Source organism: Colobus angolensis, unplaced genomic scaffold (genome assembly GCF_000951035.1).
Source record: "Colobus angolensis palliatus isolate OR3802 unplaced genomic scaffold, Cang.pa_1.0 Scaffold115, whole genome shotgun sequence".
NCBI lineage: Eukaryota > Metazoa > Chordata > Mammalia > Primates > Cercopithecidae > Colobus > Colobus angolensis.
This window is the reverse complement of record NW_012112586.1, coordinates 1,837,117-1,863,967: the sequence shown is the minus strand read 5'-3', so window position 1 is coordinate 1,863,967 and position 26,851 is coordinate 1,837,117. Positions and strand designations below refer to the sequence as shown.

At 48.4% G+C, this 26,851-nt stretch overlaps 1 long non-coding RNA gene across 1 annotated transcript; it reads right to left on the bottom strand.

The window, feature by feature from the left end:
* Nucleotides 1-466: 466 nt before the first annotated feature.
* On the bottom strand, nt 467-25,883 carry LOC105525477. Its single transcript, XR_001003925.1, has 4 exons — nt 25,826-25,883; nt 2,466-2,580; nt 1,272-1,320; nt 467-653 (listed from the first exon to the last, which is right to left on the bottom strand). It is a non-coding gene; the product is annotated as an uncharacterized LOC105525477 (long non-coding RNA).
* Nucleotides 25,884-26,851: the final 968 nt, after the last annotated feature.

Sequence of the window (26,851 nt, the reverse complement as noted above, 5' to 3'; positions counted from 1 at the left end):
ACCATTACAGGTCTTAGAAAAGCATTTCTGTTAGTGATGAGGGGACTTTCTGATATATTTTGGGATATGCCCCCAACCCTGAATGTACAGGTAGAAGAAACAACAGGCCTGCTGGCCTGTGCCCACGGTCCCCACACGGCCCCGTTCAGCCTGTGGATCAGAGGATGGCTGAGCATGGTGCTGCCTAAGCAGGAAAGACCCTGCCCCAGGACTTCCCTTTTCCTTCCTCTAGTAAACCCTTCCGGCAGGGTGACGCTGGGTCAGGTTTAAAGAAGGAGATCAGGATCTTCCTGGGCTTACAGAAGAGTTTGATATGGGTCATTCTGTGTTTGCCTCCTAATGAATGTCCGTGTATATGTGGCAGAATTGGTCCAGAGTTGCCTTATCATAGATTTGTATGCAAACACATAACCGTCACCACTTCAAATTCTCTGGATGTAACTACCGTCCGCCAGAAATAATCTAATAGTTGTCCAAGGACAGATTTATTCAGGCCCTTTAACAACTGTCTCCACTCCAGGAGGGCTTCCTGCGAGGCCGTGGCCAGCGATTCAGCCCCATCAAACACGCCGGGACAAAACTGCATGTGAAGATGGGATTTTGTGGCTCCAGTGAGGGGAGCTTCTCAGATACTCTGAAAGAGGTTTCCGGAACTGGGGGAGGATGGATGGCAGATTTAGTTTGAAGTGAAATTAACCAGCAAGAGTTGATGGGATGTGACTCCCGGAACTCAGGCAAGAATGCCAGCTCCTTACAATTTCATTTCCAGAGCATCAGAACTGCCAAGAGCCTGGGGTTCCCTAAGGACATCTCATCTCCCTGGATCTGGGAATAGCTTCCAGGTGCCTGGGCTCTGGACAGGTGTGTGGCGCAGTCCTCACTAGCACATGAGGTGGTGTCTCCACAGGGCTGCCTTAGTTTATTCCCCCAGTGATCGCTCACTGAGCAGCGGGCCTGTCCATGTCACTTCAACCCTGGGTGCTGCATCATCTCACCTCATCCCCTGCTGCCCCCAAAGTGGGCGCTGTGACCACTCTATCCTGCAGATGAGGAAGCTGAGGCCCAGAAAGCTCAAGTGGCTGCCAGGAGCACTCATGGGCACGGCTGCCTCTCTGCCCGCATTCCTCCCATGACACCTCCCAGACCAGGAGTCACTAAGTGCCTCCGAACAGATGACAGCACCTGTAAGACACCCAGAGCAGGAGAGAAGAAACCTCTCATCTGAGGATGCACCATTGAAAAGGAAAATGCACTGCAAGTCTGAACGGTACGTCTGCAAACGTGCAATTCAAACCAGGCTCTCTAGAGAATGGGATGCTTCTGCAATGAGAGAGATTGTGCTTTCCAGCATTTCATGCAGAATTTTAAGTCAACGAGGGGCTTCTGATGGATACTCTATCCTGTTCAGAAACCCAGTGAGCTTCCTGAACCCAGCTGGTGCTGCCTGGCTTTCATGCTGAGTGTGGGGAAAGGCTTATATTAGAGTCAGACCCTGGGACTCAGGACTGTGGGTGAGCCCAGCATCCCCACGCTCCAGATGGGATAAAAGGGAACAAATGCTGTCGAGCTGTGTTTGAGGAGAACATTCTTCTCATAATTAGTCCCTCAACTTCTAACAGCATCCAGAATGAAAAGAACAGGCCAGAACAGTGGTCTGCGTAACCACACTTGTTTCAGTGCGCACTCAGACGCTGCCTTCTGTAAATGCTTCGCCTTCAGGCAACCTGCACCAACGCAGAAAAGACTAGATTTCTCCCAGTTTCATTATTCAGCTGAAACGTTTTCTCATCCTGAAGCTGTGAAAATGCCCAACTTCCTTTCTCGTCTCAAGCACTCTCAATGAGTCCTTTCACGTTTCCACTCAATGGTTCCTCAGCTTGGCTGAAACCAGCAGCAGCTTCCTAAAGACATTAGAGCTAAAGCTTTTCTTAATTTTCCAAAAAGGAAGGGAAGTAATCTTTCAAGAGCTTGAACACCTGACCTGCCCTTACCCCCACCTTCTCATTCCCTTCCTGATTCAACTATGGCCCTATCAGCTGCAGTTTCAAAATGGCAGCACAGACCTCAGACCCCAGAGATTCCCTTCCCTTCTAACCAAGTACAGACCCCAGACCCCATAGATTCCCTCCCCTCCTAACCAAGTAACAGTAACCACCTGCCTGGTGCACAAGAGACCATATCATTTGTGCATTCATATATTCACACGACTGTGATTTACTGGGCAGCTTTTTTGTACTAGGCACTGTGCTGACTACCCAAAAAAGGGCTACAGGGTCATGATATTGGGCTCCATGTGTGACCACATCTGTTTCTGGGAAGAGCAGAGCTGGAGTTGTTTCTCAATCCTTCTAGTCCTTATTGTCCAGGGCCCGGGAAAAACCAGCCTTATACGCCACCCCCACTCCCACACGTGAACAATGCACTGGACCAAGGTCATGAACATTCAGACCCTGATGTGACCTTACCCGTGGAAGTCACGGCCATCAAGGGGTGGGGGTGCTCAGAAAACTCCTGTTTCCTTATCTAATTGCCTCTCTGTAGCAGATGACATTGAAATGATACAGACTGAAAGATGAGAATCTGTAAAAAAACAGAACAGAAAATTATGTTGGTTTGTTTCAAGTTGCCTTTCAATCATTCTCCTTTTTTCTCATTCTGTGTTGAGAATGAACTTAACACTTGATAGATATAGACACTAAGAGCTAATACACTATGTGCACAGAGCAAATGTGAAATAAGATACGGCTCTCCAAAGAGCTTAGAATCTAATCAGATAGATAAGAAAGACACAGCCCCACACAACACAAGGGATAATGTGCATGACAATGAACGACCTGGGCCAGGTGTGGCTCTGCAGTGATGGAGGAGGGAAACCAGCTGGTCTAAAGACATGAGGAGGAGGTTGGAGAAGACAAGATTATCTGGAACTTGAAAAACGAGCGTCTGTTGGTGTGGCTGGAACCGCATGCAGTCCCCCTTCTCCTACAGCTGAGCCTCATTTTCCTTGGTGAGCCACCCATCTCATCATTCTATGTGTTTAGCAGGACTGATCATTTTCCTGGATCTAAGATGGTCATGTGACTCACACCTGGCTAACTGCATCATCAAAGTCCTTACCAGAGATAGACTCAGGGACAGACATGGAGGCTTGGGTGGACCAGTGAGACTCTGTCCTGAATTTCATTGAAACTGTCAAAAAAGAAGAATTCCGGGCTTTCTAGGAAGATGCAAATACAGTTGGCCTTCTGTGTCTGCAAGAGTCTGCATCTGTGGATTCAACCAACCACAGGCAGAAAATTTTCAAAAAAGAAAAAAAATTAATACAACAATAAAAATCACAATTTTTTAAACTACAGTGTAATAACTATTGACATAGCATTTACATTGTATTAGGTACTATACATAATCTGGAGATGATTTAAAGTATACAGGAGGATGTGTGTGTATTCTATGCATATCCTATGCCAGGAGGATGTGTGTGCATTCTATGCAGATCCTATGCCACGAGGATGTGTGTGCATTCTATGCTGATACTATGCCATTTATATAAGGGACTTGAACATCCATGGATTCTGGCATCCTTGGGGGCTCCTGGAACCAATCGCCTGAGGATACTGAGGGACAGCTGTATTAGTGAGACTCAGATCCAGGCAGCTATCTTGGTATCACTGGGGACAGCCAAGGCACAAATGAGAAATCAGATCTGTGAGATGGAACAAGACAACATCTTAATACTGTCACTTGAGCCCCTAGATCTAGCCATCGCTGAGGCCATCTCTTCGGATATTTTTGTTATATGAGCCAGTAAATTATAGTTTTTGCAAAAGCTGCTTTGTGTTTTGTTTCTGCCACTTCAGATTGAATTAAAACCAAATAAATCTGCCTGATACTTTGCAATGCCATGTAAGAGTCTGTTTGAGGATTGGGAGTTGGAAGAAAGCTCTAGTATTAAGAATAAAGTTTTCCAAACTTGATCTGGATCACCCCCAAGAAAAGGCTCCACATTTAAAAACGGCTCTGGGAACTCTGGCCTAACCACAGGGGCCACTTTCTCTTCCAGAGAACACCGTGTAGCTTGGAGGTGTTTATGGACTGGGCCTAACCACGGGGGGCCACTTTCTCCGCCAGAGAACACTGTGTAGCTTGTTTATGGGCTGACGTGTCTCATGACTCTCAAGGGCATAGGAAGGTGGCGTTTCCCACCACAGGTGCTGGGGGAGCTTGACTTGGCACACACACGGAAACACAGCCCTGCCCGCTTCCCCACACCATTATGAACTTTGAGGCCGACCCCTCATGAATCTGATTCTAAATCTGAAAACACACTCCTGGCTGCTTTGGAAGTGGGGCATCGTCCACAAGGTCTGTGTGTGGTGCTGCCACCCTGAGCCTCTGCTCTCTGCTCCTCCTGTCAAGGAAGGCCAGGAGTGAGGTGGAGAGATGGCAAAGGACCAGCTCCTTTCTCTAACCACAGAGCCTCTCCCCCAGGAGGATGCTCCAGAAAAGCAGCTTCCAGTGAGGAAATTGCACATCTTGGATTCCTGGAATAAAGAGGGGAGCCGAAGAAACCAACTGAGCACGGCCAGGCCGTGCAGCTCTAGTTGCCACCCCTGACCAAGGGTCCTGCCAACCCAAGGGAACTCACCCTGGCAGAAGCCTCAGCCTGGCCCCTCCAGGCGGCAGGAGGAAAGTGAGGAGACAGGAAGGTTGCTCCTGGCTCCAGGACCTGGAGGCCTCAAAGCTGGAGTTCTCCAGGGGCTTCTGGTGGCAGAGTCAGCTTCAGGCGACCTCTTTAGTATCAGATTTAGTTACCTGGAAAAGAAGCTTCCTGGAGCTTTCCTGGCCTGAAAAATGTGCTTGCTTTAATTGTTGAATGGAACAACTACATTACAGAAAGTCTAGGGAACAGAGGGGAAATGGTACCTAAATACCAGCAGCATAACACAGTAAAATGTCATCTTGCTTATTGCCTTCCAGGGTACAAGTGTTTTATGGTTGCCGTCCTGTTTTTCAAAAATGTGGCAACTTTTCTAACTGCTTGACATGAAAACATTTTCAATTTTATTGTTTTAACAGCAGCATGATTAATGAGTGCCTGTCAGTTCAATGAACTGGTGTCACCCCATCTCAGGAAATCATTAGTAAATAACTTGATAAATAACTTCTCCAACTTGATGGCCAGTGGAAGGCTCAGGAGTCCCAGCACAGGGTCTGGAGTGGACCTATGGCTGCAGCCATGGTGCAGTGTGAGGAAACTGGTTTCAGGTGCAGAGCAGGTACCTGGACAGGTGCAAAGAGCTGAGCCTGCAAGTTTGCCTCATCAGGAGGATGCTGATGCCCCTGAGGCCCTGTTCTTGGATAACCCGGCCCCTGAAGTCCATTGTGAACACACTCCAGGATTTCACACATGCAGCCTGGCACCAGTGACAGGCTCTGGAAATACTGCAAATAACCCCTGAGAGCACAGAGGTCTCCCTCTGCGGAGCAAAGCAGACCGTGGGAGTCAGCCAGCACCCATTCTTGACGAGTACAGACATTAAGCCTCTACTTAACGAGGGACTCTAATGGGTTCGAGTCCTGCAGAGTCTCTAAGCTTGACCCTCTCTGGAGACTGAGTACAGGACCTCCAGACCATCAGGGCATAGAAGACAGGCATGGAACAGGACCACATGCTCGCAGACTACAGCTGCAGGTCTCACCACTGTGAACATGAGAATGATCAGAGAAACCACCCTGAGCTGCTCACATGTGGCTTATTTTTTTGTCTCCATCTTTTCCAGGAATTTATTCTGTTCTCTCTGTCTAAAACACCATCCATCCTGTGTAGCAAGGAAAATTTTAGGCCCTCTCAAGTCCTACCTTGATTTAAAATATGGAATTGTAATAAAGAGGAAAATGAAATGCAGAGATTCCTGGCAAGATGCTAAAATGTCTGGAGCTAAAACCTGAGTTGTCTGCGTAATAAGCCAACTTAGTGCCAGATCAGAAAATGTGCGCAGCCCATACACATTTCCCAAGCTCTAGCCACAGAGATTAAAGGTAAAGATGGAAAAGAACATTCTTTCATACCAGGATTTCATGACCATGAATTTTCCCTACTATCCTCCTAATTCGGGGTCTGCAGACACACTGAAAGATAATCTTTGTAAGGATGAATGGCCAGGCCAGAATGTTAGTGGCCTGTGTGTTCAGGAGGCAGTGACATGATCCTATTTGATCCCAGACTGTGAGGCAAGACTCTCTGGTTCAAATCCAGGCTCTAACACTCCATAGCTGGGTGATGTTGGGATGAGTGAGTTTACCTCTCTGAGATTTAGCTGCCTCATTTATAAAATGGAATGACAACAGTCCTTACTGCAAATCATTATTGAGAAAACAAAATAAGTTACCTATCATTCTTGGTTCACAATATGAACTCAATGAATGCTAGTGGGAGGATGATGGAGGAGGAGGAAAAGTTTTATCACAGATACAGTATTTAAGATAAATAACTCTTTTTTTTTTTTTTTTTGAGAGAAAATTTTTCTCTCCCCTCCCGGCGGGGGGGGGGTGGTGCAATCTTGGCTCACTGCAAGCTCCGCCTCCCGGGTTCATACAATTCTCCTGCCTCAGCCTCCCGAGTAGCTGGGACTACAGGTGCCCACCACCATGCCTGGCTAATTTTTTCTATTTTTAGTAGAGATGGGGTTTCACCATGTTAGCCAGAATAGTCTCCATCTCCTGACCTCGTGATCCACCCGCCTCGGCCTCCCAAAGTGCTGGGATTGATGGCGTGAGCCACCACGCCCAGCCTAAGATAAATAACTCTTAAGGTCCCTATTGATGTCTGGTGGTTTGATGATTTGATTCATTCAACAAGTGATTATTGGAAAGATTAAATAAGATGATGCATGCAAAGTTCTTAACTTAGCATCCTCTAAATTAAAGTGTCCAATAGATGTTCATTGTGAATGTGATAATGATAATGGTAATAGCTATAAAAATGATGGTGGTGATGGTGAGGGTGAGGGTGATGGTGGTGATGGTGATGATGGTAGTAATGGTGATGTTGGTGATGATCATAATAGGATGATGAGTATGGTGGTGATGATGGTAATAAGGATGATGCTGGTGATGATGGTGATGATGATGGTGGTGGTAACAACGGTGATAATGATGATGGTGGTGATGATGGTGGTGGTGATGATGATGGTAGTGATGGTGATGATGGTAATGATGATGGTGGTGGTGATGATGGTAATAAGGATGATGCTGGTGATGATGGTGCTCATGCTGATGGTGGTGGTGATGTTGGTGATGATTATCATGATAGTGAGGATGACGATAGTGGTGGTGACAATGGTGATGATGGTGATGGTGGTGATGATGGTAATGATGATGGTGGTGGTAACAACGGTGATAATGATGATGGTGGTGATGATGGTGGTGATGATGGTGGTGGTGATGATGATGGTAGTGAGTGATGATGGTAATGATGATGGTGATGGTGATGATGGTAATGATGATGGTGGTGATGATGGTGATGGTGGTGATGATGGTGGTGGTGGTGATAGTAATGATGATGGTGGTGGTAACAGTGGTGATAATGATGATGATGGTGGTGATGATTATCATGATAGTGAGGAGGACGATAGTGGTGGTGATTGATGGTAATGATAGTGGTGGTGACGATGGTGATAATGATGATGGTGATGGTGGTGATGATGGTGATGGTGGTGATGATGATGGTGATGGTAGTGATGATGATGGTAGTGACAGTGATGATGGTAATGATGATGGTGGTGGTGACAATGGTGATAATGATGATGGTGGTGATGCTGGTGATGATAAAAGTGATGATGCTGATGGTGGTGGTGATGTCAGTGATGATTATCATGATAGGATGATGATAGTGGTGGTGACAATGGTGATAATGATGATGGTGGTGATAATGGTGATGATGGTGGTGGTGATGATGATGGTGATGATCTAATGATGATAATGGTGATGATGATAGTGGTGATGTTGGTGGTAGTGATGATGATGGTGATGGTGATGATGTGGCTGAGGAGGATGACAGATAAGAATGAGGAGAATCCAATAGATACATCTAAAATAAGTAACTACCTGTGTGAACCTGCTAATCACCAGTGGATTTAGATAAATTTGTCCATATTTATCAAGAACTCACTAAGGACCAGGTGCTCTGCTAGGAAATTTTTCACCAGAGAGGCTTCCACATGTGCACAATAACTCAGGTATAAAAGTATTCTCTGTGGCCTTGATGGTAGCAGCAAAATAGCAGAACTGTCCAAATGCCCATCACTAGGCAAGTGATGAAGACTCGGAGGCTCTTCTGCATTCATAGCTGCCATATTCCATCAGATCCCAAAGGCAACACCAGAAGTTCCTCTGACATTTCTTTCCCTGCATCTCCCTCTGTGTCCAGTGAGGCTGGGCCATGGGCAGGGACCAGAGGGTCTGCCTAAGAACAAGGTGGGCCCCACTGTCTGCTTTCTCTGAAGAAAGCTACAGGAGCCACAAAGTGTGGGTGAGTGAGTGTGTGGGGGGTTTTAAGATGAAAAAGTTCCCAGGTAAGAGGATGAGGGGAGGGGTAGCAGGATGGAGAAGATAGCAAGTGGGAAGAGCCTGGGTTTTGGGGCCAGATGACACCCAGTTCTATTCCTAGGGCCACCCAGGCCAGCTGTGCAGTCTCAGAACATGGCCGAACCTCTCTGGGCATCCATGGTGTCACTGTGGAAAAACAATGAGTGCATTCCTCATGAGGATGGATGGGTGGCCAGGTATATGTAAACTAAGACGTTTGATGTATGATGCTATTTCACATCATAACATTTTCTGATGTTACCCAACTCAAATCCACACCCACTTTTCTTTACTACCAGTGTCTGAACTGTGAGATGCCTAACAGGGCTGGGTATAAAATTTGGGGATCCTGGTCCCATTTTACTGAAAATATGCTTCTTGGAGTTTAAGCTTTCTCCCTCCATTAAACACAGAAACTTTTCAGAGGGATCAGCCTGTGCTTTCTTCACTGGGGTTTTCATATAATGAGTGGAGCCTCCTTGTATTAGTCCATTTTCACACTGTTGATAAAGATATACCTGAGACTGGGCAATTTCTGAAGAAAAAGAGGTTTAACGAACTCACAGCACCAGATGGCTGGGGAGGCCTCACAATCACGGCAGAAGGTGAAAGGCACGTCTTACATGGCGGCAGACAAGAGAGAATGAGAACCCAGGGAAAGGGGTTTCCCCTCATAAAACCATCAGAGTCCGTGAGACTCGTTCACTCCCACAGGAACCGTCTGGGGGAAACGGCCCCCGTGATTCAGTGACCTCCCACCGGGTCCCTCCCACAACACGTGGGAATTATGGGAGCTGCAATTCAAGATGAGATTTGGGTGGGGACATAGCCAGACCGTATCACTCCTGAATCCACATGAAAGACATGAAGTGTGCGCAAGGGGAAAAACGGTTTTAAGCCAGTGAGCGGCTGGGGGCTGTGTCACTGCAGCACCGCACAGCCTATTCCGACTGATGCCTCTCCCATTCACTGGCACTGTGCAATGAAGCCTCCTGGAACTAAGATGTGGCCTCAGTTGAAGGTGGGATCCAAATTGACCGTGATTAATTCCACCTTCCAATTAAACATGAGCTCCTAAAAGAAATCAGCCAGCATCACAAAAAGAAAAACAAAACAAATCCCTTTCTTCCATGTCCATGTTCTGTGATCTGGGACGCATGTCTGCTGTACTGGTATTTAAATTCTCATATGCTTATCCTTAACTCCACTCCTGGCTTCCTCGTGGGCTTCTGGAGGAAGGAGGGTATTTGTCATTCACCCCTGCTCACTGCACATTCTTGACAGGGCCTCACATCTGACAGAAAATCAGGGGAAGGTGACCATTTGGCACCACTCCCACCAACTTCAGATTGATTGAAGGCTGGATTAAGGCCAGGGTGAAATCTACGGGGAAAAGCCACTCTCTTCCAGGGCCTCCCTGCAGCGAGGCTTCGTCGTACTCTGGGTGAACCTCCAACTCTTTAATTAAAAACTGAAGGTTGAGGGAGCCCAGCTGCCTGCAGACTACCTGACTTTGGCTCATAGCCAGTTCCAACCCAGTTGGAGTGAAAGATGCAGTTCCTGGGCTCCTGATGAAATTAATTAAGAGAAAGCGACAGAGAGATAGATGGAGGTTGCATGATTCACAGAACCAGCCAGCGATCCATTTACAAATGGAGCTTGTGTTGGGGACCACAAGCTCAGTCTCCTACCAGGGCTGTTTTGGTGACATGAAGTCTTCAGACCTAGCCAAGGGCTGTCAAGAAGGAATAGAGCCCAGGGTGCCGAGCCTTACTGCTCAGCTGGAGAAATCACATGGAAAGTGTTGACCTCTGGTCCAGGTTCTTCCTAAACAGGCCAAATTCAGCAGGTCCAGGCTGGACTGGAATGACAGGTCACTGCCTTGTGATTCTGTCTGACAAGCTACAAGAAACCGGTGCACCTGACCACAGAGACCAGGATGAGGTGACCTCCATGGAGGCTCCCAGCTCAATCAGCTGAATTCACTGCTGCTTGTGAATTGTGTGATGTATGTGCATATATGCGTGCATCTGTGTGTATCTGTGTGCGTGTGCACACCTGTGTGTGCATGTGTGTGCATGTGTGTGCATCTGTGTGTATGTATGCACCCGTGTGTGCACATGTGCATGTGTGCATCTGCGTATGCAGCTGTGTGCATCTGTGTGTGCATGTGTGTGTATCTGTGTGTCAGTATGTATGCATCTGTGTGTGCATGTGTGCACGTGTGTGCATCTCTGTGTGCATGTGTGCTCTATATCTCAAAGGGGGGCCAGAGGATGCCACACAGAAGGCCCCGTGCAGAGCTGGTCGTGGAGAAAGGAACATCAGGCCCGATCCCTCTGCATCCCCACAGCGTTTTTTTCTGGGAATTCTAACACAAACTGAAGCCCTTCAGCCTCACTGCATTAATCTACTTGCCCCAGGAAGCTCCAGCTTGAGCCATGCACCACCCACGCCCCTCCAGAGCTCAATAGCCACATAGCCCCGCCCCTTTTCCATGCACCTAAGCTGCCCAGGGCTGTGCTCCAGTCAGCCCCAATAACTGTGATCAATGGGCGTGGCCGGGGAGGTGCCAGGGTACCAGAGGGCAGGGGAATGGGAGGAAGCCCATGAGGTGGGGCCCTTTCCTAGAAGAACCACTGCTTTCCCAGGCCTTGTTTAGAGGGACCCCCTTTACGGGGCTTTCCACCAAGAAAACAATCACCTGGATTTAAACAACGCCCTAAGAGGCTGCTGTCCCCATCACCTTCGTGAGTGCCACAGTTCACGAAATGTCTCCTTTATGCACGGGTATTTAAGCTGTGGGGTTTGGAAACCGGAGCATCACTGACAGAAGCAGGCCTGGTCAGCAGCCTGCTGGGGGCGGGGTCCAGCTCTCAAACAGCTTTGCCTGCACGCAGTAGTGCCTCAATCCTTTCTTATGTCCATGCTTTCAGGTAGGTCAAGCATTGCCCTCACTCCCCCTGTGCCCCCTCCTGTACCCAGCCACTTCACAGCTCTGTGTTCCCTGTCTGGTCTCAGAGGGCAGGTGGGTTTGCAACCCCTGACCAGGAGTCGGTCCTGGTCCCAGCATTCCTTGGAGAGACTACAGTTCCCAGCATTCCTTGCAGCTAGGTCTGGTCCAGTGCTGGGTTTGGGCTAAGGAAGCAACAACAAAACGATGTAAGCAAATTCCAGCCCACAGATCTGTAAGGAAGCTCCTTCCTTGCTCACTCTCTCTTCCCCAACCGTCTGAGCACATAGTGCAGGGAAGCAACTTCAGACAGCTGATGAGAACAGACTGGGCATGGCAGAGACTTCAATCTGTGACACAATTCTCCCATCCCTCTCCTCTCCTCAGACCTTGCTATTCCCTGTGACACAACAGTATTGAAATTAGGCCAATTAATAACCCTACAATGGCCTCTAAGTGTTCAAGTGAAAGGAACAGTCGCACATCTCTCACCTTAAATCAAAAACTAGATATGATTAAGCTGAGGGAGGAAGGCATGTGGATAGTCGAGATAGGCCAAAAGCCAGGCCTCTCACACCGAACAGCTAGCCAAGCTGTGAATGCAAAGGAAAAGTTCTTGAAGGAAATTAAAAGTGCTTCTCCAGTAAAACATGAATAAGAACGCAAAAAGGCTTTTCTTTTTGCTGATATGGAGAAGGGTTTAGTGGTCTGAATAGAAGATCAAACCAGCCACAGCATTCCTTTAAGCCAAAGCCCAATCCAGAGCAAGGCCCTAACTCTCTTCAATTCTGTGAAGGTTGAGAGAGGTGAGGGAGCTGCAGAAGAAAAGCTGGAAACTAACAGAGGTTGGTTTATGAGGTTTTAAGGAAAGACACCATCTTCATAAGATAAAAGTGCAAAGTGAAGCAATGAGTGCTGATAGAGAAGCTGCAGTAAGTTATCCAGATGATCTAGTTAAGGCCATTGATGGTGGCGGCACTAAACAACAGATTTTCAGTGTAGACAAAACAGTCTTCTAACAGGCATTAGAAGAAGATGCCATCTAGGACTTTCACAGCTGGGGAACAGAAGTCAATGCCTGGCTTCAAAGCATCAAAGGACAGGCTGACTCAGCTCGTTAGGGGCTAACCCAGCTGGTGACTTTAAGTTGAAGCCAATGGCCATTTACCATTCCCCAAATCCCAGGGCCCTGAAGAACTATGCTAAGTCTACTCTTCCTGTGCTCTGTAAATGGAACAACAAAGCCTGGATGACAGCACACCTGTTTACAGCATGGTTTATTCAATATTTTAAGCCCACTGTTGAGATCTACTGCTCAGAAGAAAAGATTTTTTTCAAAATACTACTGCTCATTGACAATGCACCTTGTCCTCCCAAGAGCTCCGATAGAGACGTACAAGAAGATTCATGCCTGTAAACACAACATCCGTTTTGCAGCCCATGAATCAAGGAGTAATTTTTTTACTTTCAAGTCTTATTTAAGAAATACACCAGCCTGGGCAACACAGGAAGACCCCCATCTCTATTAAAAAAAATTAAAAATTAGCCAGGCATGAGAAAGACACCAGGCCTTGCTATTCACAGGCATGTTCTTGTGGTCCCAGCTACTTGGGAGACTGAGGTGAGAGCATGGTTTGAGCCTAGGAGGTCGAGGCTGCAGTGAACCATGATTACACACCACTGCACTCCCACCTGGGCAACAGAATGAGACCCTATCTCAAAAACAAAAAAAAAAAGGAAATACATTTTGTAAGACTATAACTGCCATAGACATCAATAGTGATTCCTCTGAAGAACCTGGACAAAGTGCATTGAAAAGCTCTGGAGAGGATTCACCACCCCACGTGCCATTAAGAACAGTCACAATTCATGGGAGGAGGTCAAAACAACAACATTAACAGGAGTTTGGAAAAAGTTGATTCCAGCCCTCATGGTTGACTTTGAGGGACTCAAGACTTTATGGAGAAAGTCACCGCAGATGTAGCTGAAATAGCAAGAAAACTAGAACTAGAAGTGGAGCCTGAAAATGGGACTGAATCACTGCAGTCTCATGAGAAAACATGAACAGATCCGGAGTTGCTTCTTATGAATGAGCAAAGAAACTGGTCTCTCGAGATGAAATCTACTCCTGGTGAAGATGCTGTGAGCATTGTTAAAATGACAATAAAGGATTTAGAATATTTCATAGACTCAGTTGTTAGGCAGTGGCACGGTTTGAGTGGATTGACCCTAATTTTGCAAGAAGTTCTACTGTGGGTAAAATGCTATCAAACAGCATCACTTGCTACAGAGAAATCTTTCTTGAAAGGAAGAGTCAAGCGATGTGGAAAACTTCATTGTTGTCTTATTTTAAGACATTGCCACAGCCAGCCTAACCCTGAGCAATCAGCTCTCTGATCAGTCAGCAGACATTCACACTGAGGCAAGACCCTCCACCAGCAAAAAGATTAGGACTCGTAGAAGGTTCAGATGAACCTTAGCATTTTCTAGGAATAAAGTATTTTTAATTAAGGTACGTGCATTTTTTTAAGACATAGTGCTATTGCACACTTAACAGTCTACAGTATCTTGTAAATGTAATTTTCATATGCACTGAGAAAACAAAATATTCATGTGACTTGCTTTATTGCAGTATTCGCTTTACTGTAGTGGTCTGGAACTAAACCCACAATATCCCTGAGGTTTATTGGCCTCAGTTTCTTGAAATATTCTTTGGGGTCACTAAAGTGTGTTTTGTTTGCTCCTTAAAAGCAGATATCAAATATGCACAGCTCATCTGTTGGCCTAGCACCCCCTGGCCCTGTATCTTTTAGGACAAGCTGACCCTTTCCTTTGGGAAGCAGGCTCTCCTCACCCCAGAGGCTCTGGTGAGAACCAACCATCACTATCATTCTTTCTCTTTTGCCACAGAGGTTTACCCTAAGGCACACCACTCAAACAGCACCAGTCAGAGCCTTCCCCAGGATTTAGACACAGAAGTCTGGGAGAACAGGACCAATGAGAGCCCTTCCCTGGGACTTAGACACAGAAATCTGGGAGAATGGGACCAATCGGAGCCTTTCCCTGGGATTTAGACACAGGGCTCTAGGAGAACAGGACCAATCAGAGTTCTTCCCTGGGATTTAGACACAGAGGTCTGGAAGAACAGGACCAACGAGAGCCCTTCCCTAGGATGTAGACACAGGGCTCTGGAAGAACAGGACCAATCAGAGCCCTTCCCTGGGATTTAGGCACAGGGTTCTGGAGGAAAGATGCTCTCCCAGTCCTCTGGGGCCACCAGCTGGGGTTATGGATACCCAGATATGCCACAGACTTGCCTCCCCTCCTGCTGCCAGCACACAGCAGGACCTTGCTCCCCATTGTGGGCTTGGACAGGCAGCATCATCATCACCGGGATGATTGATAGAAGTATAGCACTCTGAGCTCCACTCAGAGCTCCTGAATCAAAATCAGCACTGTCAGGAATTCTCACGGGAGGTGTCACACCGGAGCCTGAGAAGTTCCCAGAGGAGAACATGAGGCCGGCGCACGCCCTGTCCATTCCACGGCGCATCCAGGAACTTCTCAGATGCTCCCTTGAGTCCGAGGTGGGGTGCCCTGTGAGGGAGGCTGGCCCTCCTCTGCAAAATGTGCCCCCAGATGCCCTGGAGTTCAGCCAACACACTGGGATTCTCACATATAATCCCATTCACAAGGCAATGAGGCCTAGTGCACAGCTTGAGAAGTCGCCCTTCATTTATTTGTCTTTGGAATGAACTCCTGAGCCCCTTTCTGGAAGGGATCCCAGCTGGCATCTCACTCTTTTGTCTCTTGCAGGGCAAAGACTGAATCAGCCAGCAGTCGGCCTCTCTGGAAGTTCCCCAGAAATTCATTGAAGGATTTCTGTAAGGGGCTCCGGCCCTGGCCCTCTGCTCCTTTTGCTCTCTCCCGTCCACTCCTCCTGACTTTGCTTTGGGAGAAGTGACCTTCCTCTCCTGGACACACCCAGAAACTGTCCATCATGGCAACCCCTGCCTGCAGCCAGGCGGTGGACGTGTGACTCAGGCTGGCCACTCACCCTCTGGAATGTGATGCCAGAGCAGAGGGACCCCAAACTGAGAAGCATGGAGGTTAATAATTCCAGGGATCTCTGTTCAGAAGTGTTTGGCCCCCAGTATTTCATTACCTTTTTTTATTAATAGAGACAGGGTCTCACTGTGTCACCCAGGCTGGAGTGCAGTAGTATAATCACAGATCACTGCAGCCTCAACCTCCTGGACTCAAGTGATCTTCCCACCCTAGCCTCCTGAGTAGCTGGGACTACAGACACACACCACCATGCCTGGCTAATTTTTATTATTATTATTTTTTTGTAGAGATGGGGTCTTGCTGTGTTGCCCAGGCTGGTCTCAAACTCCTGGCCTCAAGCAATCCTCCTGCCTCAGTCTCCCAAAGTGTTGAGATCACAGGCATGAGCCACTATGTCCTTTTTTTATGGTCGGATAATATTTCATTGTTTGCATATACAATCTTCCCCCTTTATCTGCAGGGGATAAGTTCCAAGACCCCCCAGTGGATGCCTGAAACCATGGATAGTACTGAACCTTATATACACTGCTTTTTTCCTATACATACATAGCTATGATAAAGTTTAATTTATAAATTAGATGAGGTAAGAGATTAACAACAATAACCACTAATAGGACAATTATAACAATGTACTGTTCACAATGTCACGGAAAGAAGATTCATTCTTACTGTAGATCCTGGCAACCTCATTATGTGATTGTTTTTCTTTCCTCATTAAGTACAGAACTTTCACCTTTTTACTTAAAGGAAGCACTTTATGGCTTTCTTGGACATGTGCAAATTGCCGACACCACTAGCCTTGCGCTTCTGGCTGTTCATTAAGTAAAATCAGGTTTCCTTAAACACAAGCACTGAAGACACAGTCCAGTGACGCCAAGACAGTAAATCTGATGACCAAGGCAGCTACTAAGTGGCCAGTGGGCAGACGGAGCATACAGCATGGGCACGCTGGGCAGAGAGGTGATTCTCATCCCGGTGGCATGGTGAGAGTTGGTCACGCTACTCATAATGGTGTGATGACTTGTTTATTTCTGAAATTTTCTATTTAATATTTTTGGACTGTGATTGACCATGAGTAACCAAAACCTCAGACAGCAAAACCTCAAATAAGGAGGGGCTCCTGTGCTACATTTTGTTAAACCATTTGTTATTTGATGGAGGTGTGGGTTGTTCCCAGCTTTTGACTGTTATGAATAAAGCTGCCCTGAAGGTTGGTGTCCAAGTTTTTCTGTGCACATTATGTTTTGCTTCTTCTTGGGTATGTAACTAGGAGTGGAGTTGCTGTGTGGTGTGGTGACTCTATGTTTAACCATTTGAGGAACTGCCAAACTGTTCTCCAACGTGGCTGCACCGTCTTCCACCCCCACCAGTGGTGATGAGGATTCGGATTTCTCCACATCCTCGGAAACATTATTATCTGACTTTTTATCATAGGCATTTTAGTGTGTGTAAAGTGGCATGTTACTGTGGTTTTGATGTGCATTTCCCTGATGACTAACGGTGCCAATTTTTCTTCATGTGCTTATTGTGTATTTAATGTGTCACTGTCCATATTTTCCTTGGAGAAATGACTATGCATATCCTTTGCCCATTTTGTAAGTGGATTATTTGACTTATTGAGTCAAAAGAGTTCTATGGCAGGATTTGCAAATATATACACACACACACACATATATACACACGTATATATACACACTATATATACACATATATATACACACACATATATATATATAATTTTCTTTTCTAAATATAAAGACAGGGTCTCACCATGTTGTCCAGGCTGGTCTTGAACTCCTGGCCTCAAGCAATCCTTCTGCCTTGGCCTCCCAAAGTGCTGTGATTACAGGCATGAGCCACCATGCCTGGCCCTCCACTTTCTTGCTGGTATTCTTTGAGGCACGAAGGTTTGTCATTTTGATGAAATCCAATTTGTCTATTTTTTTCTTTTGTTGCTGATTTTTGTTGTTGCTCATGGCTTTAATCCTTATCTAAGAATTTTTGGCCAAATCCAAGGTCAGTAGTATTTTCCTCTAAGAGGTTTTATAGTTTTAGCTGTGACAGGTAGGTCTTTGATCCACTTTGAGTTAACTTTTGGGTATGGTGGGTGGTAGAGTCCAGCTACATTCCATGGCATGTGGAAATCCAGTGGTCCCAGCACCCTATGTTGAAAGAACAATTCTTACCCCATTGAGTGGTCTTGACATCGTTATGGGAAATCAATTGGCCCCAGATATATGATTTTATTTCTGGAGTCTCAATTTTATTCCATTCATCTTGATGTCTATCCTTGTGCCAGTACCACCCTGTCTTGATTACCACTGCTTTACGGTAAGTTTTGAAAGCGAAGTTGTGGGCTGTTCTACTTCATTCTCCCTTTTCAAGATAATTATTATCCGGCATCCCTTGCAATCCTGAATGAATTTTGGAATCAGCTTGTCAGTTTCTACAGAGAAGTCAGCTGGGATAATGATAGGAATTGTGCAGAATGTGCAGATCTGATTCAATAACATGAGATGCTTTTTCACTTATCTAGTTCTTAAGTTTTTCTAAACAACATTCTGTAGTCTTCAAATTATATATTTTATACTTGTTTGTTGTTAAATTCATGTCTAAGTATTTTATTCTTTTTGATGCTATTGTAAATGAAATTATTTTCTTAAACTCATTTTTTATTTCATATTGCAAGTGTATAGAAAGACAATTGATTGTGTATACTAATCTTGTATCCTGCAACCTTGATGAATTCATGGATTTTTTGTTTTTTGTGTTTTTTTTTTTTGGCGGGGGTGGGGGGACAGTCTTGCTCTGTCACCCAGGCTGGAGTGTGGTGGCATGATCTCTGCTTACTTCAGCCTCCACCTCCCAGGTTCAAGTGATTCTCCTGCCTCAACCTCCCAAGTAGCTGGGATTACAGGTGCATGCCACCACACTCAGTTTTTGTGTTTATTAGAAACGAGCTTTCGCCATATTGGGAAGGCTAGTCTTGAACTCCTGACCTCAAGTGATCCACCTGCCTTGGCCTCCCAAAGTGCTGGGATTACAGGCCTGAGCCACTGTGCCTGGCCCACATCTGTTTTTAATATCAACATTTTTTCCTTAACAAATGTCAAATCTAACAAATGTCAGATAACAAATGTAATCTTGGCTCAATTTGTACCAACTAATTTTAAATCTCATCTCTTATAGTGGGGGATATAGGGGTTGTAATGGCCTAATGGTAAAGATCTTGCTTGACTCAAAAGCATCCGCAGGGTTAGAAACACTTCTCTTCACTGTGTAATTCCCATGCAAATAGAACAAGGCTGTTTATGTGGACAGCATCAATAACCACTTATGTGGCTAATGTCAATCAACTGCTAAAATTTCAACTGCCGGTGTTACAGGAAAGGGGTCCCGATCCAGACCCCAAGAGAGGGTTCTTGGATCTCACACAAGAAAGAATTTAGGGTGAGTCTGCAGTGCAAAGCAAAAGCAAGTTTATTAAGAAAGTAAAGTAGTGAAAGTACAGCTACTCCGTAGACAGAGTAGGGCATTCCCAAAAATAAGAAAGGCAGGCGACCACCCTAGGTACAGTGCTTGTATATATGGGGAGATGGGCTCTGTTACAAGGGTCTGTGATAAAGGATTAATTTTCTTTCTTTTTTTTTTTTTTTTTTTTGAGTCAGAGTCTTGCTCTGTCACCCAGGCTGGGGTGCAGTGGCCGGATCTCAGCTCACTGCAAGCTCCGTCTCCCGGGTTAACGCCATTCTCCTGCCTCAGCCTCCCGAGTAGCTGGGACTACAGGCGCCGCCACCTCGCCCGGCTAGTTTTTTGTATTTTTTAGTAGAGACGGGGTTTCACCGGGTTAGCCAGGATGGTCTGGATCTCCTGACCTCGTGATCCGCCCGTCTCGGCCTCCCAAAGTGCTGGGATTACAGGCTTGAGCCACTGCGCCCGGCCTAATTTTCTTACTTACTATATTTTGCAAGGATTGATATTATCATCTTTAAAACAAAACTAGGAATGCCTTTGCTTTCCAGATTGCAGAATGTCTGCACACTCCCACGCTGGGTCTGTTTAGTAAACATTAATTTGTTCCCTTAACTGTAAATATCTAGAAGCCAGGAATGCCTAACTTTCTGGAAACACATCCCAGAAAGTCCCAGCCTCATTTTCCAGCCCTCACTCAAGATGGAGTCGCTCTGGTTCGAACGCCTCTGACACTGGGGTAGAACAGACTGCCTCATGAGACAAAACACACGCTTACCGGGTCAAGGTGATTACACATAATGAATCTTGCGAGTTGGACAGAGAAAAAAGGGTGATGCTACCAGACAGAACAAAGTGACCACAGGGAGTGGTGGAGACTGCAGTAAGTCGGAGGGCACGTGTCCTCTCCAGAGTGCGGCACTGCCCCTCAGCTCCAGCCCATCATCCTGATGTGGCCCAGGGGCGGCTTACTGCCCCGGTCTTCAAATGAACCTATAAATCTAGCTTTGCAGTGAAATCTCTCAAATGTTAATGTTAGCAATGAATAAAAAATGGGTAGGCGGAATAATGAAGACCCGTGGATTAGATGTAGCCTGTGGGTCATAGTGTGACTCGGCCGAGCCAGAGGGCTCAGTCCCCATGAGGAGAGCTTCTTGGAACCACCCAGTGGGTTCTTCTAGTTTGGGGGAAGGGGTGGGGTGGCTTTGGGGCAACGTGTGCTTGCTGCCTATTGGCTGGGGGTGCAATCACAGGAGCATGGGAAATGATCGTCCTGCTGACTGAGTCGCTTCCAGGTGGGGCCACAGGAGCAGCTGGCAGGATCAGACGGAGCCATCAGTCATCGGGTATGCAAAAAACCTGAAAGGTATCTGAAAAGGCCAATCTTACATTCTACAATAGTAATGTTATCTGCAGGTGCAATTGGGGAGTTCCATGTCTTGTGACTTCTGGAATAATGGCTGGCAGTGGTTTATGTCTACACCTTAGAACAATTCAGCCTGCTCTATCCTCCCAGCCAGGTGGTCTCTCACAAACTTTACAAAGGCAGTTGAGTTTGGGGGAAAGGCTGATTATCACTTAAACTATAAACTAAATGTTTCCCCAAATTCGCTTAGCTTAAGCGTAGAAATAATTGAAGGCTAAAGGCAAGAGGGGGATTGACTAGATCAGATCCCCCGCACTGCCACAATTTTCTCACTGATACAATTTTTGCAAAGCGATTACGTTCTTATTCCCCCAGGGGACTCGCTGCCTCAGTGCAATCAGAGTGAGTCTGGGGCAGACAGAATATTCCTCTATGGAGCCATTCTTCAAGAAAAAGATTACATGGTCAAGGTGTAGAACTGGAATCCCAAAACTCCAACCTCACTTTGTGAGAAGCCAAGAGGAACAACCACATGTCACCCATTGTGTTACCAGAAAGGGGTCCCAATCTAGACCCCAAGAGAGTTCTGGATCTCTTGTAAGAAAGGATTCAAGGTAAACCCATAAAATGAAAGCAAGTTTATGAAGAAAGCAAAGGAATAGAAAGAATGGCGACTCCACAGGCAGAGTAGCGCTGAGGGCTGCTGGTTGACTATTTTTAGGGTTATTTCTTGATTATATGCTAAACAAGGGGTGAATTACTCATGAGCTTTCTGGGAAAGGGGTGGGCAATTCCTGGAAGGTTCCTCTGCCTTTTCAGACAATATAGGGTAACCTCCTGATGTTGCCATGGCATTTGCAAACTGTCAGGGTGCTGGTGGGAGTGTCTTTTAGTAGCAAATGCATTATAATTAGTGTATAACAAGCAGTGAGGATGACCAGAGGTCACTTTGGTCGCCATCTTGGATTTGGCAGGTTTTGACCGGCTTCTTTACTGCAACCTGTTTTATTAGCAAGGTCTTTGTGACCTGTAACTTGTGCCTGATCTTCTAGCCCATCTGTGACTTGGAATGCCTAACCTCCTGGGGATGCAGCCCAGCAGGACTCAGCCTTATTTCACCCAGCCCCTGCGCAAGATGGAGTCACTCTGGTTCAAACACCTCTGACAATTGGTTCCACAGATAAGACTGCACCAGTGCCCTCTGGCTGGCAGGAGGTGCCCAGCCTGACCCTGTCCAAGCAAAGGGCTTTGAGGTACAAGTGTGTGAAGCAGAGAGTTAAGTGAATCTCCCAGAAACGACAGAGCCATTCTCCAGCAGAACCCAGCCTGGTGAGCCTTGATGAGGATCCTGAATTGAACACAGCAGGAACCTGCTTTACCAACTCCTCAGGTTTTCTAGGAATTCCTAAGCCCAAACACGGCCAGGGCTGGGAGGGAGATCTGGTGACAAATGAGGCTAAAATTCTGCTCTGTCCACCTGCAGCTGAACCTGGGGAGGACTGTAGGCCTGGCTGTGGGGAGACTCAGCCTCTGACTGTACTTGTAGCCCCCTCCAAATCCTCACCTCGGGTCCAGGGGGAAGGCAGAAGGGAGGCAGGGCCACGCAGAAGGTTCTGCACAGCCATGTTCCCATGTTCCGCCCGCCTTCCCTGTCCTCCTCTCCCCTCCCCTCAGGACCAGACCCTCTCTGCAGTCAGGAAGGGTCTGTCAGCTTGGGGCTGCCCCTCCTCCGTTTGACGTTGGCATTTCAGTGGTCGGTTTTGCTCTTTTTCGCTTCCTGTTTACAGAAGTTCTTCCCACCTACCTCTTCTGTCAGCAACATGGAGCCTTCCAGGAAATCTCCAAGAGGCCTCCATGAAAACATCTCACTTGGACATTCATGTTTTTCTCCCTCCCAGATGTGCATCTGCATCATCCTGAAGGCTTTTCTTGCTACATCTGGGGAGGGGGAGGGGCAGTGGCAGCACCGGGGCCCAGGGCCCGTCAGGGAGGTGAGACCAGGGTGGCCACGGCCCTGATGGGCAGGAGTGCCCTGGTGTCCATACAGGCCGGAACAGGCCATAGCCAGGCCTGTGACACTGTGGTCCCTGTCTTCAGCTGCAGGACTGTCACCACCCTCCAGGGTGTCCCAGGTAGCAGGGACAGCTGTACCCAGCCCACACTCCCTGCCTATCAAACACAGCGCCCAGCACAGGGTGGACATTCCGTGAGTCTCTCGTAAGTGAATGATCTACAGCGTTAATGAATAACTGTTCTGCTTTGTACTATTTCAAAGGGATGCCAACTCAGTAGGCTGAACTGAGATGAAGTCACTAGGTGGTGACAGAAGCCACAGCAGGGACAAGACAGCAGTGGCCTCAGGCTGGAGGCTGACACCCCCCACCAGCTCCACCCACTATGGTGGCTGTTGGCTCTAAAGCACAGGGTTGGTCTCTCAAGTTCAGACCTCTAGACCTCTGACCCTGAGCTCCAGGAGCCCATAGCTCCCCAGGCAAGGTCCCCGGAGCACCCATTCCTGAAGCCTGGTCAGACACAGGCCAACGCTCCGTCAACATGTAGTATTCTCGCTTATTTTTAGCAGCTGTTCCTACAGCAAAAAACCCAGACCTGCCGATCCTCAGGTCTACAACAACAATGCCCACATCCTGCACCAAAACTCAGCCTCAGCCAGAGCTCCGGTGCAGCGGTTCTCAGAGTGTGGCATCAACCAGCAGCGTCAGCGTCACCTGGGAACCTGCTGCCTCACACTGCTGGGTCAGCGGTTCCCAACCCTGCCGCAGGTTAGACTCACCCGGGAAGAGTTGTAAATCCCCGCGGCGCAGGCCCCATCTGATACCAGTTATAGCCCATGTCTGTGTGGGAAGCTGATGTCAGTAACTGGAAAAGGCCCCGGGGTGGTCAGGGCAGTTTGGGAGCTACTGATCGTGGCGCAGAAGCCCTGCAGGTGATTCTGATGCCGCTGCTGTGTGGGCAGCACCACCTGTGCCTTCAGCCTCAGGCCTCCCACCTGCAGATGGCAGCTCAGCCCTCGCTTACCAAGGCATGGGCAGATGATGAGCATGCCAGGCTGCGGGCAAGCAGAGAGGGGGCCGAGCCAACTCTTGCAGGAGCCGAGTGAGGCCAGCCAAGGCAGCCGTTCTGGAGCCAGCAGGGCTGCACTCAAGGACTGGATAGCTTGGAGGGTTTTTTCTCAGCCAACTGTGACTCACTCCTGGGGTTACAGGAATTGCACTCCCTCTGTGGAAAGGACAATCTCTGGCTGTCTGAGGTTGGGGTAGGGGGAGGCCTAGACTTCGCAGCCTGCACCTCCCCTTTTAGTGGGAGCTCATTTTCCCCCACAGGCCCTGGCATCCTCCCTGGGACCCAGCGCATGCAGGAGGCAGGGCCTCAGCCTGACCCAGGGGGGCTGCGGCATCATCCTGGCCCCCATCAAGAGTGGGACAGCTGTTGCTGGACACCTGTGGCAGCTCCCCGGGAGGGGCTCTGCGTGCTCTCAGGCTCAGAGACAAAGCAGAGGGGCCGAGGCCGGGTGGAGCTGCCTGTGTGGAATGCTGGCTCGGGCCTTGGCAGTGAGTTCAGATTTCCTTAGGGCTGGACTTCCCTTTCCACTGGCACTGTGGCTGTCACGGGAAAGGTGGGCACTATGTGGCCAGGACAGGGAGACAGAAGTGTCCCCTTCCAGGTTCATGAACTCCCCAGGAGAGGGGAGAGGGCAGTCACAGGGGAGCCCGCCAGCATCCCTGAGGATGTGGGAGGATTTTGAGGACACTGGGCCCCTGGCCCCTCAGGGGAACAGTCACAGTCTCTGGTTCTCTTTCCTGGCTTTTGTCAAACCATCTCAGCTTGGGTCCTGAAGTGAGCCTATGAGGTGGGCATCGTGTACGGTCAAGAGGACCTTGAAGACCCGGATCTCCCACAAGCAGGAGTATCCGAGGCTCCTTCCTGTAGCCTGGTGATTCCTCCACAGCAGTCTCAACGGCACTAGGCAGGCTGCGAGCGGGCCCAACAGGAACCTGCCCCAGGACACCTGGCCCTCCACCCGCTGTGCTTTACCACGGCTGACCCGCCCACAGAGCAGAGCGGGCAGTGACAATCTAGGAGATGCTGCTGGACCTCGTGACCTCGAGTCAGTGCCAGCAGCTACAGGGCAGTTTCACGGTTAACCACGGCCCTTCCCCAGGCAGGCAGGGGCAAAGCAGGGACCTTGGAGCCCTGGGGTTGAGAGAATCAAGCCCCATGAATAGTTCCATCAAAGGACATAAGATGGGTCGTCTCTGACCCCATCTGGTTCGATTTTCCAGAACCTTCTGAGGAATCGGCAAAGCTAGGGATGGCAGCCACATTACATTGTCCGTCTGGTGGGTGCATCGTGCCCTGCCCTGCTTGACAGTAAGGTCAGAGATTAACGTGCAATGAATGAGGCAAACACAGGAGTCGGGGGGTGGGGGCACTGTGGGCTCCTTCTGCTCATGCAGAGGGCAACTGGAAATTAAGAGCAGGAAGGTCACATTTTCCCACAGGGAGCCACGCAGGTCACAATGCCCTAATCAGTCAGGGGAACAGAGCCCTGGGTGGCCTCATCTCAGCATGGGGGTGAGAACCCCTCAAGGGAGCCAGAGGAAACAGGCAGGTGGCTCCTCGGCTCCTGCACAGATAAGTCTACCCTGGACACCAGGCTGGTGAGTGACCATGACAACAGGCCAACCTCGAGATCCAGCAATCTGTGTCTACACAGAGAAAGGATCCCACATGTGCAGGAGGAGGGGTACAGTGTGATTCCCGAGCGCAGCTGGAGACAGGACAGGTGCAGACACCAGCATGTGCGCCAGGAGGGGTTTGATCAGGACACCTGATGCACCTGGCTGCATCCAGACGACCTCGTGTCAGGGAAAAACAAGCTGCAGGGCTTACAGGAAAGATTAATAAAGACCCCAACATGCTCAAGGTTGTGCATGAATTTGAAATGTACATAAATGGACAAGAAAGTCACACAGCACTCACCACGGTCACTGCCTCTTGGAGCAGAGAGGCCACAGGGTTTCTGGCATCCTCTACAGTGTCTTACTTGTTGCAATTTTTAATGTGAACATAAATATTAATAATTTGAAATTATGAACAATAAGTGCATGCTTTTGCTGTAACATCCCTTTCAGTTTCTCTGTTATTAAAATGCCTTTAAAAAGAGAGCTCAGCATGCTACTTTGCTTTTACCAAAACCCACCTGTGCTTTTCATCCATAAATTGTTTCTCCAAAGTTGGATGGCTAGTTCAAAAAGAATTTGCTCCCAAATCTTCCAAGTTTACAAATAAGTAAATAAAAACAGATCTGTAGCCCACTGAGTTAATCAGGGCAATCCCAACAAAGCCCCAGGGTCACTTACCCACTTTGCAAATGGCCAGATGGATGCCTTCCTAAAGGTCACAGCCAGGTGGAACGTTCTGTGGACATAATGGAGCATGTGCCGGGCACTGCAGGGCTCAGCTCTGTGTTCCCCAGGCTTCGTGGGACAGAGATGAAGCAGGCTGAGGCCCCCACCACAGCACCCCCCGTCAGCATCTTGCAATCTCCTGGGCCTCTGGGGACAGGGGAGCAGAAAGGCTGCTCTGATGGGGGCAGCACTAGCAGGGGAGGCACAGCCCAGGTGGATGCTGCTCTGAAGCAGCAGGAGGGGGGATCTGGGGGAGCGAGTCCAGGCACAGGAGGATGCCCAGGTGCTGGGGAGCCCTAAGCACACACACCGTGATGGGCCGTCAGGCGGGGTGTGAACTGGAGGCCCCAGATGTGTTGTTGGCCTGTGTGGTGCTGTAAATGTTGAGAAATTTCACGTACAACTCACAAGATCTACAACACTGGGCCTGTATCCGCATGGACCAAGCCCAGGGAAAGGCGGGTGTGGGCAGGGCTGGAGCTGAGCAGCCGCTGAGGGTCCAACAGCCTCCCCATCCCTCCAGGCCCTGGTGTCTCCTGCTCCCTGACAGCACCCTCCCTGGCCCCGGGGAGCTGTTTTCAACCCCGCTTGGACCATGAGAGCCATGCACAGCGTGGTCACGTCCAGAAGGACCTTCTCCTGACCCACTCTAGCCCCGACTGTCCTGGAGGCATGTGCAGGTACAACACAGTCACCCAGGAGGCATCCGGGTCAAAGACACCATGAGCCTCCTGGAAATTCAGGTTTTCTCTGTCTGTTCATCGTCGATCTGGGATGCTGGTCTGGTGGCAGACCCACCCTCCAGTGTGAACTGAACTCTAAACTGTGTCCCTCCCTCTGAGGTCCCCAAGTCCCTGTCTCCTCTGGGAAACCTCAGGAGTCCCGTTTGAGAAGAAAGGGGCCCGCAGACACCTGATTCTCACGCTCGGTTTATGCACAGGTGCCAGCCTGCAAGCCGGAGAAGCACACAGAGAGGAA